Source organism: Leptonychotes weddellii, chromosome 4 (genome assembly GCF_054177405.1).
Source record: "Leptonychotes weddellii isolate Sample4059 chromosome 4, ASM5417740v2, whole genome shotgun sequence".
Lineage (NCBI taxonomy): Eukaryota > Metazoa > Chordata > Mammalia > Carnivora > Phocidae > Leptonychotes > Leptonychotes weddellii.
This window is the reverse complement of record NC_138372.1, coordinates 12,460,026-12,478,586: the sequence shown is the minus strand read 5'-3', so window position 1 is coordinate 12,478,586 and position 18,561 is coordinate 12,460,026. Positions and strand designations below refer to the sequence as shown.

Sequence of the window (18,561 nt, the reverse complement as noted above, 5' to 3'; positions counted from 1 at the left end):
GCTGGGGTTGCTCCCTTGAAATCCCTGCACAGCCCCAAGAGCCTCAGTTTACCTGGTTTGCTTGCCCTTATGGGTAAGACGGTTAGTGGTTTCTCCTGGTTAGGTCCTGACCCATGGAAGCACCCCTCGCCGAGAGCTCCAAGGGGGCAGGGCAGGGCCTCATTCCCGTCTTGGATATCCCCAGGCCTGGTTCTAAGGGACAGCTGGTGCCTGTCTGATGAATGAATGAATGCATGAATGAACGAACTAGCTGATGATGTCTCTCCCATCAGACAGGGGCTCCTCCAGGACAGGAAGCCGAGCCTCCCCTGTCAGACTTGGATGCCCCCATCTTCCAACACAGAGTTAGAACAGGGGCTTCACCCCTGGTCCTGTGGTAAGCCTGCTCTGCTCTTGACTTTGAGATCCTGCTCCTACCATGCCAACATCCATGGCCAACGTTTTCACAGAGCCTTGCGGGTACCCTTCCTTGACTCTGGTAGCTCTCAGATGTCTGTGATCATCAACCCTTCCCTGCTGGGCCAGGACAGCAAACAGGAACTCACCATCAGTGCTGGTGACCCCAGACTGGCAGGGTGAGGCTCATCTCTAGATACTCAGCTTAAAGAACCTGGTTTGGTTCACTGATGTGTTCACTTATTCATTCAACAAACATGCATTGATGGTGACTGCAGCCCCAGGCCTCAGGCAGGGCCCTGGGTCTTCAGAGGAGGAAGAACCATGGTTCCTGCCCTCGGCAGGGGGGATGTCTGCATAAGGAGGGGGAGGCAACTGGGAGCAGACCATCAAGATATGAAGTGGTGAGGGGCATGACAGAGGCCGCTCAGGGGGGCTGTGGGAAGGGAACTCAGCCAGTCTGGTGGTCCAGGCAGGCTTCTGGAGGAGGTGACACCTGCTGTCCAGCTCTCCAGGACAGAGAGTGGGGAAAGGTGGTGCAGGCAGCAGGTGTCTCTCCATGTGGGAGCACGGGTGTCCTGGCCAGTCCCGGGAGACAATGGAGAGGCAGGCCCTTGTGCAGCTGACCTGCAAGGCCCAGGACCCTGGTGACCTCCTGGTGATGCCACACCCCCTGCGGGAGGGAGGCTTCGGTGCCAGGTGGGGAGCCGAGCTGCTAACCTGCCCAGCAGCAAGCTAAAGAAGCAGGCTGTGGTCCGTGCTGGGCACACGGCTGTGTTCTCTGATTTCCCCACTTGCCTCTCGGGAGAAGGCAGGCTAGGGGCATTGCTACAAGCAATCTTGCTGCCGACTGGATACCTTCTGGAAACTTCTACCTTCTCCTCTGTGACTTGTCCCTACCATAGGCACTGAGGCAGGGTGGGGGTGGAGAGCATGGATGTGGAATCCTCAGGCCAGGGACAGCCCCTGGGCTTCTCCGCTTACAGCCTCAGATGTCCTTTAGCACCTGTGACTGCCCGCAGTCTTGAGGAAAAGACATGACAACTGTCCCTAACTCAGAGGGTGGCTGGGGGGATGAGGTGGGGTCTGCGTGCAGAGGGCTTTACACCTGGCCAGCGCTCCTGGAAACAGGGCCCCAGCTCCCCGAGGCTTCCTCTTCCCTTTCTCCTTCCTTTCCTTCCTCTTGGCATGAACTCCCATGGCTCGCCCAATCCAGAGCCCTACAGAGGTGCGTGAGGCTGAGCCGTGATGCCCCTTCCTCAGACGAAGGAACAGAGGCCTTCAAAAGGCTGTGTCTTCTCCAGACCTCACTGCAAATCTGTGGGGAGCAGCTCAGGGTCCAGAGGCCTGAGCCCACTCGCCTGATAGGGTCAGGACTGGCTCTCAAGGATGCGTTTGGGCATCTGAGCCCTTCAGAGGTCCTCAGTCCAGGGGCCAGCAGCAGTCTGTACCCTGGGCAGCCGCTGGCTGGGGGTGATTGAGGCTGGGGCCCCCCGTGGCTGGGGCATGAGCACAGCCTCTCCCTGACCCTCCCCTGGATGCTCCCAGCACAATCCCCTCACCCTGGGGTCACCCTCCTGGGTCCCTGTACTCCCCCTCCCCCCAGAGCCAGAGTCAAGGGCACTGGGCCTGGGGGGCTGGTCTTTGCCTCCACCGCAGCAGGTAGGGCTCAGGTGGGACTTGACAGTGTATCGGCCCTGTCCACAAGGCAAAGACCCGACGGGATGGGTGTGTGAGAAGGGGAGAGTCTGGGCAGGTGTCCGGCTACTCTGGGCAGTGGCCTGACCCGTGGAATCTCCTACGTGGGAGGGTCCATGTCGGGGTACAGGGGTGGTGGCAGGAGGGACCCCATGAAGGGGGTGTTGCTGAGGATGCCTGACACCGTTGGGCTGTGTCTGTTGCTTTCTGACTGGAGATGGGTTCTCTGGGGCCTAGGAAATTCGGTGTATGTTTGGGTGGGACCTTAGGGGGAACTAAGGAATCTAGCACTTGCCAGGGGGTTAGGAGACCTGATTCTTTTCCATGTTGCCTGTCAGGTGCCCAATCTAGACTCCACTTTCCATCTAAATTAAGAAAATCACCAGGGCGCCTGGGTGGCTCAGTCATTAAGCGTCTGCCTTCAGCTCGGGTCATGATCCCAGGGTCCTGGGATCCAGCCCCGCATTGGGCTCCCTGCTCCGCGAGAAGCCTGCTTCTCCCTCTCCCACTCCCCCTGCTTGTGTTCCCTCTCTCGCTTTGTCTCTCTCTGTCAAATAAATAAATAAAATCTGTAAAAAAAAAAAAGAAAATCACCAACCCCCCCCCCATATAAACATTAACCCTGTTCTCCCCTCGAAGGAGGCCTGGACTCCCAAGAATAGACTCAGAGGCTCAGGGAAAACACACAGGCCCCATTTCCCTTCCTTCAGGAGGATAACTGTGGGCACAGGGAGACTCTCGGGAGGGTCTGTCAGTTCTGCTGAGACCCCAGTTTAATCCTTCCCTCCTGCACACCGCCAAGATGCCAAGCTCACAAGAGACAATGGAATGGGAGGAGAGTGAAGGGGGCGGGGTTCGGGAGAGGAGGAGCATGTTTTGGGATGGGCTGGGAGCTATGCACAGACAGTACTCATCCTGCAGGACAGAGACCCAGAGAGAACTGCCACAAATCTGACCACAGCACTCAAGAATTATCAGTGGCGGGGCACTTGGTGGCTCAGTTGGTTAAGCGTCTGCCTTTGGCTCAGGTCATGATCCCAGGGTCCTTCTTCTCTCTCTCCCTGTTGCTCCCCCAGCTTGTGCTCTCTCCTCTCTGGCTCTCACTCTCACTCTCAAATAAATAAATAAAATCTTAAAAAAAAAAAAAAAAGAATTATCAGTGGCTCTTCATTACCTCCCAGATGAACAGGACAAAATCTTCTAGTGATCAGAGCACTACCTACCTGTGTCAACCCCTCCCCTTCTTCCTGCCTTACACTTTGTGTCCCAGCTAGACTGCATGATATGGTGTTTCCCGAAGACATCTGTCATTCATTCATTTATTCATTCAACAAACATTTCATAGAGTGCTACCATGTGCCAGGCTGCAGAGAGGGCTGTCCCATGAGCTCTTTGAGGGCAGGACAGGACTATGGCTCACCTACCCTTGCTGCCCCAGCACCGAAATTGTGCCTGCTACATACTATGAGCCCAGAAAAACCCAGCTGAATTCATAGATATCACTTAACAAATCTTAAGTGAGCACCTATTATGTGCCAGACACAGCTGGGCATGGAGGATGCAGCAGTGAGCACCAGCCCTCCATGCCCTCCTGGAGCCAGCTTCTCATGAAGGAGGCTGACAATAAACCAACAAATACATAATATAGTTTCTGATACCGGGAAGTGTTTATAGAGGATAAACAAAGGGGACAAGTGCAGTAGTCAGGCAAGAGCTCCCCAAGAGGTGATATCCAGCAAGACCCAAAAGAGCCAGCTACGGGAGGATGTAGCAGAAGAGCTTTGCGGGCAGAGGAGTCAGCAAGTGCAAAGGTCCTGGGGTGGGAACACACCCAACAAGTTTAAGAAATAACAAGTTCAATGTGGAGAGTGAAAATCCTGAGAGCTGCAGGGCCTCCTAGAGTTTGTCAGAAGGGGCTTGTGTGGTGCCCAGTAGCTCGGGAGGTCTCAGAATCAGCTCAGGCCTGGGGAGATTTTCCTGTAATGGGATTTGTTCAATGGGATTTGCCCTGGAACATCAAATCAAATCCACATCTGGGATAGGTGTGAATGGGGATGCGAGGAGGCTGCTTACTCTCTCCCAGAGTCCCTGGTGGCCTGTGGATCAAAAGGGCTGCCATTTCATCCAATCCCCTGTCTCCAAGCAAATGGGACAGGACCCAACTGAAGAGACGTGGGAGCGTTGACTCCTTGAGCAAACAGGCTATTATTACCCCTATTATGCAGACGGGGAAACTGAGGCTCAGAGAAGAGGAAAGGCACACCCGAGATCACAGAGCCTGGAAGAGGCAGGGTTGGGATTTGAATCCTCATCTCCCTGACCAGGAGCTGGGCTGCTTCCCACCAGGCTGTGCCAGAGACTGTGGGGAGAGAGGCCCTTGACAACTCTGCGGTGGGGAGTGCTGTGGACCTAAGTGGCCCTCCGCGGCAGCCAGTTGGCCCCTGGACCCCTGGGAGCCCCTCTTCGCCCACAGAAGCAGGAAGCTTTGCCCAGGGTTAGGGGCCCAGCTGAAGTCTGGGGCCTGCAAACTTTTGAACTTGAGGAAGTCCCAGTCTGATGCGGTAATCCACCCCCCTCAAGAATGCTAAGGCCTCTCCCCCGGTGGGTTTTACTTTTTTCCCGGTGACCTTGCTTTCGCTAATGTATTACTTCTTGGTACGTTACCGTTACTAACTCAAAATCAATACCGACCTCCACATCTGTAAGGTTTTATCTGAAGGCAAATCTCCGGGCTGTCCGTCAGGCTGAGTGACAGCCATCCCTTCCTCGGCCCCCACCCGCCGTGGCCCCCGCCCGCCCCCAGCCCCTTCCTCTCCCTCTGCTCTAAATCAGTCCCAGCCTCCACCAGACTAAATCAATAAGGGGCGGCCTCATCCCCCTTCCGCCGCTGGGGAGAGGCTCGCAGGTTTGGGGGGTGGGGGCTGCGGGAGCCCCGTGCCAGCCCTCCTTCCACATCCTCCGCTCGCCACCCCCTCCCTGGGACGCGGTGGCGAGCTCCCCTCCTTTAAAAGAAGGGGATGGGAAAAATGTAATTAATTCCCTCCGCTCCTGAGCTGGCCCCAGGGCCTGGGACCGAGGAGGCTGAGCGGTGGGATCTGCACCCTCTGTGATAACCGAGCGCGCTTCGGGAGTGAGGCTGCAATTAGAAGGGGATCGCCATCACTGGGGCTCCGTGGCACGGTGAAGGGGTGGGCGGCTGGGGGCCGCAGGGGAACACAGAGGAGACAAGGCGAGGCAGGGATCATGCCTGGAGAGGTCAGGACAGTGGGACCCGGAGATGGGACCAGGGCTGGAAGGAGGCCAAGGGCCACCTGGACCCGTGGGCAGGTCAGGGAGCCCCACCTCCGCACGGCCAGAGGGGACCCCGAGGCCCCAGAGGGACTCAGCCGTTCTGTGCTCCCAGGGGCTTCCCTGTGGTGCCATGGGCCAGAGTATTAGCACTAGCACCCGGGCTCCGCCTCGGGTGAGCTGTGACCCTCCGCAATTTCTTTAACCTTCTGTGCCTCAGCTTTCCCATCTGTAAAACGGGCATGGCAAGAATTGTAGCTACCTGTAGGGGCATTGTAAGAAATAACTGAGTAAATGCACCTTGCACGCTTAAGGCAGTGCCGGGCACGCGGTCTGTTCTCAGCACAGGCTCGCTCTCCCCCTCCGCTCTCACCTGGATGAGAAGGCACCGGGCCTGAGCTCGAAATCATCGCTGGAAGTCGGACTCCAGGAACTCCTCCCGGTCCTGACTGTGTCTTTCTCATCTCTTCTTCCCCAGGGGCCTGGCGCGCAGTGGGAGCTTTCTGAGTGGAGAGGCCCTGCCCCCACACAGAAGGGCACGGGGCCCTGATGGCCAACCTGCCAAGTCTCCAGCAGAAACTGAGGCCCAAATGGGGCGGCGACTTCCACTCCAGGAGAGTCACCACAAACTAATGGCACACCGTCCCGGGCTTACTGCCACTCCCTTGGGCCCTCCGCCTGGGGGTGGGCTCCGAAAGGACCGGCTGGTGTGGCTCACTGAGCACCTTCATCTCCGCCTCCAGCCCTGGGTCCCCGGCTCACTAGCTCGTTCTCCTAACTTCCACAAGAGCTGAGGGAGGGGGGCAGGTTTGGGGGCAGCCTAGCTCACCACATGAGGGCCTGGGGTCCCTCCTTATGTGCAGATGGAGTTCATGGGGGCAGGCTGAGGGCTGGGGAGGAGGGACACGACTGCCCCATTGGGCTCTGTCTGCTCGGTTACCGCCTCCCCACCTTGGCTGCCCACTGGAATCAACCAGGGAAGTCTTTTAAAATGACGATGCCAGGGGGACGCCTGGGTGGCTCAGTCGGTTAAGCATCTGCCTTCAGCTCAGGTCATGATCCCGGGGTCCTGGGATCGAGCCCCGCATCGAGCTCCCTGCTCAGCGGGGAGCCTGCTTCTCCCTCTCCCTCTGCCCCTCTCCCAGCTCATTGCTCTCTCTCTCTCTCAAATAAATAAATAAAATATTTTAAAAAATAAATCAAGGGCGCCTGGGTGGCTCAGTTGGTTAAGCGACTGCTTTCGGCTCAGGTCATGATCCTGGAGTCCCGGGATCGAGTCCCGCATCGGGCTCCCTGCTCGGCGGGGGTCTGCTTCTCCCTCTGCCCTCTTCCCTCTCGTGCTCTCTGTCTCTCATTCTCTCTCTCTCAAATAAATAAATAAAATCTTTAAAAAAAAAATAAATCAAATGCAGATGTCAGGATCTCACACCCTGTAGATGCTGATTAGTTGGTCTGAGGGTCTGGGCATCAGGAGCATTTCCAGCCTGCTGCCCCAGGTGATTCTAATGTGCAGCCAAGTTTGTGAAACACTGCTTTCGAATCATTGTTATTCTCGCTACACACGCATAATAATGACTTCAAGTCCTCACCCACACGGATGAAGACATGGGCGCACACACAAAACACACTGACACACCGGTTGCACACGGCATTAAGCAGACACGCCAACACGAACACACAAAGAATGATACACATGAAAACGTGCGTGTACGCACACAGCTAGGCCACAGCCCATCACATGCCTCACAGACCCACGCTCGGGCAAACACGCACACACGTTCACACACACCGCAACCTCACAACTCCACAATTGTCAGCTCACTGATGCAAGCCGACAAGCCTCTGTTCACCCTGCTCCAGCCCCCAACGGACACGCAGACACACATCACACAAACACACCTCCAGCCCGTCCCACCGCCTGTCCCCAGCTCCACATTGGGATTAGTGCAAGCGAGAAATCACCCACCCAGGCAGCCAAGCACCCGCCCGCTCCCCCTCTCTCCTGCTCCCGGCTTGCTAAGAGGATCGGGCCCCCTCCCCTCTCCCTGCCCCCTGTGGACAGCAGTAATGGGCTTCGGGTGCTGACTTTGAGCTTCCAAACAAGATTTCCTGCAGGTCTCCCCGTCCCCACCCCCCTTCGCCTTCCATCTCTCTGCTTATGGCCCTCACCCTCCCTCCACCGTCCACATCTCAACCAGGAGAGCTGGTGCCCCGCCTGGCCAGCAAGCTCCCCTGCCCCCCTCCACCCACCCCCAGACCCCAGCCCCTCTCCTGCGTCACCACCAGCCTTCCGTGAATGCTTTTCTAAGCCTGGCTACTGCCATTCTCTTGCCCAGCACAGCACCTTACAGTTTCCAAAGCATTTCCCTTCAAGCCTCAAACCTTTCCAGATGAGGGACAGGCTTAGGGGCTCACCCAGAGTCACCTAGGGAATGAGTGGTATCAATGGGGCAAGAGCCCTCGACCTCTGACTCCTAGTCCAATACTCTTGTCCTGCACCTGACTGTGGTCTTCGTTTACCATAGACAGCTCTTGGTCATTCTTAAGTCCGTGCGTGTGTGCATGCATGCGTGTGTGTGTGTACATGCATGCATATGTGCACCTGCGTGCATGTGTGTGCGTGCACGTGTACGTGCGTGCACGTGCATGCATGTGTGTGTGCACATGCGTGTGTGCACGTGCATGCATGTGCGTGTGTGTGTGTGTACGGTGGGGTGCACGTGGGCGTATCACATGTGGGAATATTGCTCCCCAGCCCAAACTCCTTCGGGTTAACTCTCCTTCCACGTATGAGTCCAACATAGCTGACCCAAAAAGACTCAGGAGACAGGCTCTGTCTGATTGCGGAGGGAAGCAGGGAGGGGAATCTGCAGAGAAAGGCTTCAGCCTAGGCTCTGGTAAGAACTCCCGGAGTGTGGAGGAAGATGCAGGCAGGCTCAGCTGGAAAACAGTGGGAAGTCTTGGGCTTGGGCCTCACCCAGAGGCTGCTATCACCCTTCCTGTGGCCCTACCCATTGATCCTGATCCTGACCCTGACCCAGGAGGTCTATCCTATTCCCAGTGCCTGGCACAGAGCAGGTGTCCAACTGATATTGGTTGAGTGAGTGAATGAATGAATGAATGAATGAATTTATCTGTCATCCCCGGCGCAGGGCCTGGCATAGAGTTGCATAAATGAAAAGAAAAAATGGAGGGGTCTTGTGGCACACTCACACGGTCCCTCAACCCCATGGATTTCAGAGCCTCCTCTCCACCCTGGAGGTCCTTGAGGCTTAGCTAAAGACTAGAAGTCGGAGGGGGGGATTGACAGAATGACTCCCACTCGTTGTCTAAGAAGTTAAAGACTTTCTTTCTCTCTCTCTCTAACACACACACACACACACACATTTCCAATGTTTGCTCTATGAGATGTCAATCTCCAAAATCTGGAAACATCTAGAAATATCTGGAAGCACTGGAGGGGGGCTGGCTTTGGCGTCCCCTCCCTGGGTGGTGCCTGGGTTAGGTGTCACCGCCAGGATGAGTCCAAGGACTCCTGGCTCCTGGTAGGGGCTGGAGCTAGTGGGGTACGGTGGGATTTGGGGACCATCTCTGATGGCACGATAATGGTGGAGGGGGATTAGAGCGACCGCTCTGAGCGGCGGCGGTGGCGGGGCTGCAGAAGGAAGGGGCCGATCGCCGGGAAAGATATGACTATTTAAAGATAATGATTGCATAAATTTAATTAGCACACTTTCACGCGGCAAATGGCCGTTTTGTAATTAATGTATCTGGCCTTACTAAGCATGAAAGATTCCATCTCCTCCCCCTCCCCTCCCTCTCCCCCTCCTCTGCGGCCCTAATGAAAGACAGAGAGCAAGTGACAGAAACAGTTTGTCAGTGGCTCCAGGTGTCAGGGGCCTAATTGGCTGAGCTGAGGGGAGGGGGGGTGGAAGGGTTGAGAGGGGGGCCGCGGAGGGGGGGCCTCCTGGACTCCGGGCCCAGGTTGGGAAAGGAGGAGGAGGGGGAGGCCCAGGCTCTCGCCCCCCCTGGCGTGGGGGGTGCTCCCCCCTGGTAATTGCCGGAGACGAGGACGCAGATTGGCCGTGGCAGGGAGGCCTCGTTAGTACCTGGGCAAACAAGCTGGCACATATCACAATGCGTTAAGGACTCCCAGCCATGATAGCTCAGGGCCCGCTCCCCCTCTCCCAGGAGCCAAGTCCCTTGAGTAGAATGAACGAATGCCCTCCCCTCCCCGCCGCCCCCGGGTATTGAGATGCTCAGAAGGAAAACTGATGGTCAGCTTCCATTATTAAGCACCTACTGTGTGCCAAACACCTATTATGGGCAGGCAGCACTGTGATTCACCCCTTACACCTGCAGTCAGGAGGATGGGTGTTTTCATCTTCCTGAAATTGGAATGCATTTTACCACCCGGAACGTCTTGCTGGGGCTGTCCTAGCAGCCAGGTAGCATCCGTGTCAGGCAGCAGTGACGATGGGGCTGGGTGTGAAGCTCTTCTTGACACCTTCTGAGAAGATCAAGGATGGGCCAGCATCAGACTGTCTTAGGTTCAAGGAAATATGGGTATTGGCTGTTCCATGTTACAGGTCAGGAAACAGGCTCTGGGAAGTCCCGGGCTACACAGTAAGTGATGGGGCTGGGATCTGAGCTCAGATGGTATAATTCTGAAGATGATTCTCTCTCTAGCGTCTACCTAAGGGACCCACTGCAGGGCCGGCTCAGCACCCTTCCTACCCCCACGGTGCCATCCCCTGCAGGCTGGCTAAGATGCTTGGCGGACTCCATAGGAAAGCCTCTTTGTCGGGTGCCTACAGCTATCAATCACAGTGAGTCAGAGCTATCAACCTCCAGAGTCAGAGCTGCCTGGTTTTCCTGGAGGATGACCAGGGAACAGAACTGAGAGGGTTCCCGCTGCCCCTTCCCCTTGCGCCGTGGCTGTCTCGGGGCTGTGTGCACACCCTCCTCTCTGACAATGACCCTCCACTGTCTTCACCAGCCGCCCTCTGTCAACCTCAGCCGCCAGCCCCTGCCCAGTTTTCTCCGAGGAAGGCGGGGCAGGGAGGCCTGGAGCCAGCCTCGGCTGGGTGGAGCAGGGCCCAGCCAGCCCTCTTCTGGACCAAATTCAATTTCAAAGCTTAATGAGTTTGCAGAGGAGCCCGGTGAGCTCGCTGACGCTCCTCCTTAGCGGCTGGGTGGTTCCCGGCCGGGCCACCGAGCACGCAGCGGCCCGAGCAGGGAGAGCCCTGGGCTCCATCGAGAGTGGCGGGGGCACTGAGCGAGTGAAAAATGTCAGAGCAAATTGCTCTTGACAGCGTTAATATCTGCACCTCATAGCAATAATTACATGTAAATAAATAGCAAAATCACACTCAGCTGGAGGCAGCTTGGGGAGGACAGACGCTGCTAAGGACCAGCTGGGGACCCGAATGCTCTGCTTCAGCCTTTTCTTTCCTTCTTAGAGTCTCTGCTCCCCCCTCACCCACAACCAGAATCTTGCTGCAGGAAGTCTTGCTGCAGAACCTGCAACTCAGGTTTCTGGCCACTCGGATTGAAAATGGGAGGGAAAAATAAAATATTTGGATTCCGCACCCCCCCACCATTCTCATCCAGCTGTGGGAGAACTGCTGGAACATGCATCCTCCCAGCCTCTTCCTATCCTCTCTCCCTAAGCATATTATTCCACCTGGGGGTCTTTTAGAGAGACTCACCTCTGAAATCCACATCTCTGTCCCGACCCCTATGCCCCCATCTGGGCACCCTGCAGGCCGCCTCCTGGCCTTGACCTCCACACAGCTGCCCTGATCCAGGTCCTGCTTCCGCACTCTCTGCTTCTGTGATCTATCAGGCTCTCAGTCACCCAGACCCCACACGGCCCCATCATCTTCACCTCCCCGGCTGGGCCTGACACCCATGCCGCTGAGCAACATCACACGCCATGCAAAGTCACCAGCTGAACGTGGTGCGACTTCCTGGTGAGTCAACCTGACACGATGCTATTTTATTACATTAGGACCAACAACTATGGCAGCACAATGGCAAAGAATCCATAAGGTGCATGCATGTCTGTGTCACAGGTCTGTGTCCCCACGGCCCCAAGAGTACACACTCAACCAACAGCAGGGGTACTTTGGAGAGAAGCTGAGAGGGCCCGGTGTGCAACCGGAGTCGCCTCTTGCTATCATATTGGTTTGCTTCTGGGCTTCTGTCTGCAAAAACAAGGACCATGTCTTACCCATGTCTGGATTCACAGTACTTAGCAAAAGGCCTCCGGAGGTGTTTGAGGGACCAGGAAACGAAACAAAATGGAAGTGGAAGGGCTAGGAGGACAGGGGAGGAAGGAAGGGAAAGGTGTAGGGAGGTGGGAGGTAGGGAGGAGTACCAGGCACCTGATACTCTTCAGATGAGCCCAGGTGTACTGCAGTGACTGGATTTAATCCAAGGTTCCATCCACCCCCTTCCCAGAGGGACCCAGGGGCCTGTCCTCCAGGGACCCAGCCTCCCTCCCACTTCCTGTCTGCCTCATAGAGAGTTCCCAGTCTGGGCTCCGTGCCCCAGGAGGAGGAGTGCGGAGGGCCCTCCAGCTACTTCGCTGCCCGGCCTGCCTCGCCTACACAGGGCAGGGAACGCAGGCTCCATTCTTCGCGAAACAAATATCTTCTCCAGAGCAGCCCCCACGTCCCACGCCGTCTTATTTAGTTCACCGACTAATCCACTTATCGAGGATAAAGCGCCCGTGAATCCCCATTTGATAAAGGCAGTCACAAAATTAGCAAAAATGTGCCCACGGCTCCGACGCACCAAACAAACAAGAGGCTGGGGACGGCTGCGGAGAGATGTTGTCTCCCGTTGGTCCCCGGGCCCCGGAGAGATGCGGGAAGAGATAGCAGCTCTCTCACGGGTACTGCAGGCTGGGAAGGCGATGCCACGGGTTATTCGGGAAGGGGGCTGGGCGAGGTGGGGAAAGGAGCTGGAATGGAGTCCCGGCTCCATCCCGTGCCAGCCCGGGGCCCCAGCTCCCCTACAGCCCAACTCCGTGACCCTGTGCCCAGCACACCTCCAAATATAACCGCTCGGCATCCTGGCTAGTAGTTCTTCACGGCTTTTGCTGCAAGCCTTGCCTGTGTTAACTCCTTTGCTCCTCACTACAACCCTGGGAAATCAGTACCCTGGCCACCCATGTTTTATAGATCAGGAAACTGAGGCACAGAGAGGTCAAGTCACTTGGTCAAGATCACACAGCTGGTAGCCACTGCCCCCAGCTGGAGAACTATTATCGAAAACTCTCCCATTCACCCCTGGCCAATTCAAACTCAGCCTCCATCTCCATCCATGGTCCCCAACCGTGACGGCAGTCCCCCAATTACCTGGCCGTACCCCCGTGATTCATGATGCCGTCCCTGCCACGGCACAGAGCCTTCAAGTTGCTGGAGGCTGTATGCCCGCTCCCCCACAATCTGATGATGTCAAGTTCACCTCCCTGTACCTCTGTCAGAGCCAACGTTATTCTGTGCCCCACGTGCACCATCAGGGACTCTGGCGTCGGGGCTGTGGGGGCCTTCTCGCGGAGCCCAGAGGTCTCCCGGCCTTGCCCCAAGGGGCTCCAGGCCCTTTGCCGACACCACCTCTTCCTAACCACAGCAGCAGGGTTATCAATGCCATCACACAGATGGGAAGACGGAGACTTCAATAAAAACTTGGCCGGAGTCAACCTGCGCATCTGAGGGTGGCTTTGAGGAGGGGTCTTTCTCTGCTCTTGGTGGCTGGAGAAGGTCCAGGAAGAGGGAGGAACCAGGACAGGATTCTGGAAGGCTCAGTCCCTGTGCTGTCCACACAGCCACCAGCTTGGCTTGGGGAGGAGGGGCTGGTCTCAGACCTAGGGGATGGGGACATTAATCACAGGGAGCATCTGTGGGGGGAGGGGCATCTGGAACTAAAGGGAAACACTCGTTAGAAGGGCAGGACTTCTCACCCCAAGCTCCCAGGGCTCTGAGACCAACCCCCCCCCCAGAAGGCCAGGGCTGGGAGCAGGGCATCTGGGGTTCAGGCCCAGGCAGCCCCCTTTGGTTGGGAAAAGGCCCTGCCACAGACACCTGGCCTGTAGGTGGGAGGAGGGAGCACAGAGCAGCAAGACTCGGGGGATGAAGGCACCTTTCTGTTGCTGCCTTCCTGCCGGAGGGAGCCAAGGGCACACAGCTGGGAGGTGGTGGGGCTGGGGTCCATGCTGCAGAGCGCCCTGTGTCTCCCTCAAGCCCTCTCTCCGTGCACCCCCTCCAGCTTTGGGGACTCCCTCCTGTCTCAGCTCCCTGTCCCCACCCCACTTCTGTAAGTTCGTGTCCCTCCAGCGGTGTCCCTGAGTCGCCGTCACGCCTTGCTCGCTGGCCTCCCTTGTTTGCTCTGTCTTCCTGCCCCTGTCCTTGCCCCTGCCTGCGTACCCCTCTCCGCATTTCTCTGTCTCTCCTTTCCTTCTCTCTCCTCCCGTTTCTGTCTCTCACAGTCTCTGGGTGTCTCTCTCTTCCTGTTTCTAACCCTCCATGTGTTTCTCCTCCAGACTCTCTTTATCTCCCCCTACCTCTCTCTCTCTCTCCCCGTGCCTCAGCTGCTCCCTTACTCTGATGTTCTCTACACCAGCATCCTAGACCGTTTCTATGGGTCTGTCAGTCTGTCTGGGCACCTCCCTGCCTCTCTGCCCATCACTCCTGCATACCTCCAGCAGGAGGCACCTCCTCAGTCAACACTGGAGCTTCTTGCACCAAACCTGAGCCCACCACGTCCGGGGTGCCAGGCTCACACCCTGGTCCAACTGGCTGTCGCCATAGCATAGGACTGCTGGGCCAGGGGAACCCTCAGCCTACCTCCCCTGCTCCCCTGCTTCTCCTCTGGGCCTTCCCTCCCAGGCCCCTCCTGTTCTCCTCCCTCTGCTGTCCAGGGTGGTCCACTGAGTCACTGCAGGGAGCTCATGGGGATTGTGAGAGCTGGGCAGTTGGGGAGGGCACTTGAGCTAGTGCTTCTCAAACTTTCCTGCACACGTGAATCTCCTGGGACCTTGAAGTCCAGACCAGACCCAGAGCAGCCAGGGTCTAGTCCAGCCTCTGCCTGTGCTGGCAGCCCAGCCCGGAGGAGAGTTTCATCTCTGCCATCCGGCAGACCTGGGTTTTGGATGCCGACATTATCCCTTGCTGCTGATCTTGAGCTTTGCCTCTCTGAGTCTGCAAAACCGGCATGACGATTCCAGACCCTCAGGACTCAGCGAAGATCAAATCACAGAACAGGGCAAAAGTGCCTCGCTGACCCCCAGGTTCTAAACAAATCGATGATGTCATTGCCATTATTATGGACAATAACGGTGCTGAAAGAGCCACCCCGCTCCCGCCCCTTCGGGGGGCCAAAGCAGGGCGGGACCGCAGTTGGGACAGCTGCTTTTTCCCTAGAGAGGGAGCATAGAATCAGCTGGGGTTGAGGTCAGCACCCAGGGGGCCTGGGGAGTTAGGGGAGTAGGGTAGTGGGGGCATTATCTGTGGTGGGGAAGGGAAGGCAGGCCCTGTGGGAGGCTCAGGGACTTCTGCCCTGGGCATCACGTCTCAATTTCAGCCTGGATGTGCCCCCTTTGTATAAGATGCTTGACAGGGGCCCTCGCAGGACCTTCATCCTCTGACCCCAAAGGTCAGACCCACTGTCTGGAGAGAGGGATGCATGCTGAGCCCTCATACTCTCTGCTGGTCCCCAAGAGACCAGCAGGATGGAGGGACAGGAGCTGGCCAGGGGTGTGTCTTCCTCACACATCCCACCCGGCTCTGCTCCATGCTTGAGATTCCCCAGGGCTCCGCGTCAAAGTGGGGATCGCCCATGGCACTCGGAGCAGAAGCACAGCTGGAGGTCAAGGCTGTCCCTCCCCCCACGGCCACACCCACTCGTGCCCTCGGAGAAGCCTTGTTAATCCCTGAGTCCTTCTAGGCAGTGAAAGGCATGCAGGGCCATTGTGGGTATCTTTCTTAGTAAGAGGAAGCACTGGGTTAACTATTTCTAGGATGCCTTTGGCCTTGGACATTGCTGGAGAAGGGATCTCTGTTCAGTTCAAACAGACTCTACTCTGAGGTCACTTCCTAAAGAAAGGGGAGGTCAAGGTGCTCCTGGGAGGCTGACAAGGTGAAAGCTTGCTAATCCAGTTCTTTGATAATCCAGGCTGCCTCAGTTGGTGTCTTCTTTAAAATATGGATTCTCCTGGTTCCCATGCAGACCTACGGCATCAGCCAATCAGGGTGGAGTCTGGGATTTAGATTTTTAACAGGCATTCCAGATCATTCTAATGCACAGGCTTGGGAACCACAGTCTCTACTGAATCCCCAACACCAGATTCTGCTGCTGCCCCCACCCCCCCAATCAGGTTGCTCAGTGCTTTACAAGGCCACCCTTCCATGCCGGCTTGGATGCGGACGCTCTGAGCTGAATTCTACCCCTGCCCCATGACCTCCACCCCCTGCCACCAATGGGAACGCGCTGGCTCTCTCTGCCCCCAGAAGACAGCTCTGTGGAGGTTTCTGGTAGAATGGTGGAGGTTCCCTTTTGGCTTACTTTACAAAATCTGACCTCCCGAACCTCCAAGTCAGACTGCAGCTTGCCAAGGGAGGTGGTTGGAAGCACAGCTGGACCCCTCCAGGTGGTCCGCGTCCAGCCCAGCCAGGCCAGCCCTGAGGAAGGGGTTTCCCTTGTAAGGGGACTCGGGGGGGGGGGTCACAGATATCCCTCTACCCTCATCCCTCTCCTTGTCTGGGGCATCCCCTTTTCTCTGGAGCCTTTTGGCTCCTGGTTTGCTTGCTTGTCTCTTGCAGAACCAACTGGAAGGGAGGTCCTCGAACGGAGGGGCCATGGAGTTGGGCAAAGAATGAATGCTCAGGGTGTCCAGCCATGCCCACAGCTGTTCATTGGATCCCTATTGTGTGCTAGGTTTTGTGGTGGAGACATGGGCCACCATCATAACCTGGTCCTGGCTTTAGGGGGAGAGAGCAGTATCCAGAAAGTTGGAATTCAGAGCCAAAACTGCTACCCTGGGAGGGGGTGTGGCCACCCAAACTGCAGGGTCGGAAAGGCTTCTCGCAGGAAGTGGCCTCTGGGCTGAGACCAGAGAGATGAATGGGGCTTGGCTAAGTGAAGAGAGGGAGGGCGAGCATGTTCTAGGCGAGGGAAGGCCAAGTGCTTCGGTGCAAGGGGGCGGAATGAATGCCTGGGGAGTGGGGGAGGAGCCCTGGCCCCGCCGAGGAAGCGAGTTCCTGCCTGCTTGTCTCCGGAGCGCCAGCCCCGGCCGCCGGCTCGCCCACCGTCGCCGCCCGGCCCCTGGGCCACCGCGCGCGCCTGGATGGACGGCCGGGCCGGGCGGGCGGCGCGCGTTCCGGGGGCGGCCGGGCTCGCGCTGCTCCCCGGTCCCGGGCCGGGGCAGCAGGAATAAAGCAGGCCGCCGAGCCCGAGCGCGTCCTTATCTCGGGGAGACAGTTGTTGGGAATCACTTTGACTGAGTGGTTTTGTCTCCCCGCATTTTCCACTGTCAGGCGGCCTCAGGCCATGGATCAAAGGCGCGGCGGCGGCGGCGGCGGCGGAGCGAGGGGAGGGGAGGGGTGGGCGCGCGGATCCGGCCGATCCCGCGCCCCTCTATCCCCCCCTGCCCGGACCCAGCCCCGCCTCCCCCGGCCCGGAACCGCGCCCAGCCCCCGCCCGGAGCCTCACCCTCAACCCAACCCCCTCCCTCCCCCCCCCGCCACGCCAGGGTCGTGAGCGGGCAGATTGGGAAAGGAGAAATGGGGGGTGGGAGAGGCGGGGGCTGGAGACATAGGGAAATGAGAGAAGGAGTGGAGAAGAATAAGAGATTAGGAGAAAGAGAATGGGAGCAGGACTGGATTTGCGGAGAGATGGGGGGAGGAAGGAAAGGGGTCTGAGAGCAGCCTGGGTGCAAGTGGGGCGAGGGACAAGGGGTGGGGAGAACTGGGGTGCTGGAGGGAGGAGTGGGGGAAGCAGAGAAATGGGAAGCAGAGGGAAGTGCCCAGAAGAAACCCCAGGTTCATTTCCCATCAGGTGGGACCAAGAGAAAGTTCTGGGCTGAACGATGGGACATGGAGGCAAGACTGGCTGGAGAAGGAAGGTGGGGGGCATGTCTGGCTGGGCTAGGGGTGCCAGGGAGTCTGTCCTCCCTCTAAAGAAAGTGCTGGCCTTCATCACTCACAGGGAAACAGGTGCTGAGTAGAAGTGACTGGCCAAGGCCATACAGGAGTGGGGGTGGCACTCAGGCCTGACCTTCCAAAGGTCACCAGCGGTGCCTGGGGGACACTGGTGGAGATCTCAGATGCTCCCAGGAGCCCCAGGGGAGGAACATCCTCTGCCCCTTTCCTCCCCATCAGCCATTATCTGCAGCCTAACTCCTAGGGGTGGCTCAGAACACCTGTCCCCACTCCCAAAGGTGTTGGAGAAAAGTTCACAGCTGGGGAGAGGGCCAGGAGAGAGGAGGGGCTGTGGGAAGGGTCCGCAGAGAGGGGAGCCCTGGGGCTGAGGTTGGGGCAGGGCAGATGCCTAGACAAGGAAGCAGGAAGGAGCAGGGGAACTCCAGGGCACCAGGGGAACATTAATTCTGCAACAGGAGGTCTGGGACCTGGCCCTGCCCCAACTCATTGTGTGGCCTTGGAGCCCCCATCTGCAAATAGCTACCCCGAAGCGTGCCAGATGCCAACACGCTTTGCATAACACAACGTGCTCGTTCCTCAGACTACTCTATGAGATGGGAACTACTGCTAGCCCTGCTTGATGGTGGCGGAAACTGAGGCAGAGCAGAACCTCTTTGGAATCATGCAGGTAGGAAGTGACAGTGCTAGAGATTGGGACCAGGCGCAGGGACCCTAGAGCCCACGTCTTGACACCCCTGCTCTTTGCCTCTTGGGGCTCTGGGAATAGTGGAGATCAAAATCTCACCAGCAAGTGGGAAACAGACCATTCTCATGACATGTGCCAGGTGAGAGCATGGTCTCTGGGGCCAGGCAGGCTGGGTTCAAGTGCAGGGCCTGCCACTTGTTAGTGGTTTATCTCAGGCAAATGATTTAAACTGCTTGGTTCCTCTGTCCCCCCATTTGTGAAGCCCTCCCCTTCCAAAGGAGATGGTGCAAAGATTAAATGAGCTGATCCATGTGAGCGGCTTAGCAC

General features: G+C 57.5%; 1 protein-coding gene across 1 annotated transcript in view; it reads right to left on the bottom strand.

Moving 5' to 3' along the window:
• PAX7 (paired box 7) overlaps positions 1-18,561 on the bottom strand; it is a 97,699-nt gene that overhangs the window by 11,114 nt on the left and 68,024 nt on the right. The window lies entirely within an intron of this gene.